The sequence below is a fragment of the Octopus bimaculoides genome, chromosome 2, assembly GCF_001194135.2.
Source record: "Octopus bimaculoides isolate UCB-OBI-ISO-001 chromosome 2, ASM119413v2, whole genome shotgun sequence".
In the NCBI taxonomy this organism is placed as follows: domain Eukaryota; kingdom Metazoa; phylum Mollusca; class Cephalopoda; order Octopoda; family Octopodidae; genus Octopus; species Octopus bimaculoides.
The window spans coordinates 105,508,228-105,510,723 of record NC_068982.1 but is presented as its reverse complement, the minus strand read 5'-3'; the positions used below and the strand labels follow the sequence as shown (position 1 = coordinate 105,510,723).

The 2,496-nt window shown below is 39.5% G+C and overlaps 1 protein-coding gene across 3 annotated transcripts in view; it reads right to left on the bottom strand.

The window, feature by feature from the left end:
• Positions 1-2,496, bottom strand: part of LOC106870387 (tetraspanin-33) — a 163,367-nt gene that overhangs the window by 25,909 nt on the left and 134,962 nt on the right. The window lies entirely within an intron of this gene.

Sequence of the window (2,496 nt, the reverse complement as noted above, 5' to 3'; positions counted from 1 at the left end):
CATCATCATCATCATCATCATCATCATCATCATCATCCTTTAACTTCCATTTTCCATGCTGGCATGGGTTGGATGGTTTAACTGAAAACTTGTAAGCTGGGAAGCTGCACCAGGTTCCTATCTGACTTGGCATGGTTTCTACAGCTAGATGCCCTTCCTAAAGCCAACCACTTCAAGAGTGTAGTGGGTGTTTCTTATGTGCCACCACCAATGGTGCCAGTTACATAGCATCGGCATCAGCCACAACTATGATATCACTTGGCTTGACAAGTCTTTCCAAGTAAAGCATATTGCCAAAGGTCTCGGTCACTTATTATTGCCTCCATGAGGCCCTACGTTTGAAGGGTGCTTTTACATACCACTAGCACAGGTGTCAGTTATGTGACACTGACATTGGCCATGACTCTTTCTCTCTCTCTCTCTCTCCTCGCACACACACACACACACACACATAATTCTTATATAGGCAAGGATCCGTAGGTGTGTTGGTCTACATTTGCAGAAGCTGTTTTGGCTCCGTCTTAGAATAAGGATCAATGTGAGGGGTAATTCTATTAGATAGCAAAAAGTTATAGAATTTTTAGGCTAAGAGTGAGAGTGTAATTCTTTGTAATTCTGAGGTAAGTAAAGATCATCATTTTTTGAAGGTAGAATAACTGAAGACTTTAAAAAAAGCCATTGATTTGTTTGCTTTAATGATTTCATTGCAGAAGTCTTACAGATGTTTCTGGAAGAGTAAACACTTCTAGATAATGGGTGAGATGTAAATCACATCTCATGTTTTGTTGTTTCTCAACCTTTTGGGGCATTTTTGAAGCTCTTCAGTGGTAAATGGGCCAATCTGGATTGGCATGCTATCTCCAGCTTTGTGGTTGAAGAAAGGATTGTCATCAAATTTGGTGTTACATAACTCTGTGTTACCAAGTAACTATTTAAAGTACTGAAACCAAGCATTTAGGGACTAGTCAGTGGTTTCCCCCCAAAAATGCAGAATCACTGCAGATCTCTTGTTACTAAGTTTCCTCAAAGCTACCCTTTGTAGAGGTTGTTGCATTCTTTAGGTTTGGATTTAATGTATTTCTAGTGCCTCTTTGTATGCTCGACTAAGTGAAATTTTAGCTGAACTGAGATTCCTTTCATTACTCTTGGAGAACATAGATTAGTATTTCTGGGTTGTTTTCTTCAAATCCTTTCTGGTTCCTGTTACCTTCTCATTGGAAGCAAAGGTTAGTTGTCTTTCTTCGTTTCTTTGGAAGCAATTCTAGTGTTATATCTCTACTGGTAGAGGTTAGGCTATCATATAAAAATTTGTGTTCTTAACTACAATTCTTGTTCTTAAGCCTGTTACAAAGAGGAATGAACTTGTGTAATGCAACAGTAAACTCATTACATAGACCTGTTGCTTTTGCTCAGTTGATTGGTTTCATAGGATTTCTAACTGGTACTTTGTCCTTCTTGTAACTTATGTGACTTTTGTATGAAACAGTTCTATGGTTAGATTTAATGCCCTCAAAAGTGTTGTGTGCACATGAATGTTTAATGTTTTTAATGCACTTCTTTCCAGTTAGGATGCAGCAGAACTGAGTGAGGCTGCCCCAAGTATGACACTATATCCAGAGCTTGCATGAATGGTTCTGAAGCCTTGTATTAGTAGCAACAATATTCTGCTATTCCATGAATCCCTTTATGTGCTTACTATTCAACTTCTGTTAGTGAGGAGTGAATCTGAAGTCTCTAGCTGTTGAACTATGGTATTCTAGAGGGAACAGTCAAAGCCCTTTCCTTTCATCATCATCATTTAATGTTTATTGTCCATGCTGGCATGGGGTGGACGGTTTGAACAGAGCTGCACCAAACTCCAGTTTGATTTGTCATGGTTTCTATGGCTGGATGCCCTTCTTAACTCTAACTACTCTGCAGAGTGTGGTGGGTGCTTTTACATGGAACTGCAAAAAAAAAAGCACCCAGCACACCATTATGTATGGAAAACCATCCTGTTGGCATGTGTATGCATGTGTGTGTCTGTGTGTGCATGCCCATATGCATGCACATATATGCACATAGGTAGATGCATGTGAGTGGATGTGTGCAGGAGTATGTAGTGTACAACCTGCTACTGCTAGGGATTACAAGCATATCTATGGACTTTAATATCCCAGGTAAAGTCTGCCTAAGAGGAAGAATTTTAAAACTGTTACCACAAACCTGCCAGAGGCATTAAACTATTGTCTCAGTTCACTTTCTTATATAAGCCACTGATACTTCATACTGTAGTTGCTGTTATTGCTTTATTATTGTCATTGTTGTTGTTGCGTCAAGATTATTTTATTTTCCTCTCTCCTCTACTGTGTATATATGTGTGCAGTTACAAACTGTGTATGTGCATGTGTGTGTCTGTGTGTGCATGCCCATATGCATGCACATATATGCACATAGGTAGATGCATGTGAGTGGATGTGTGCAGGAGTATGTAGTGTACAACCTGCTACTGCTAGG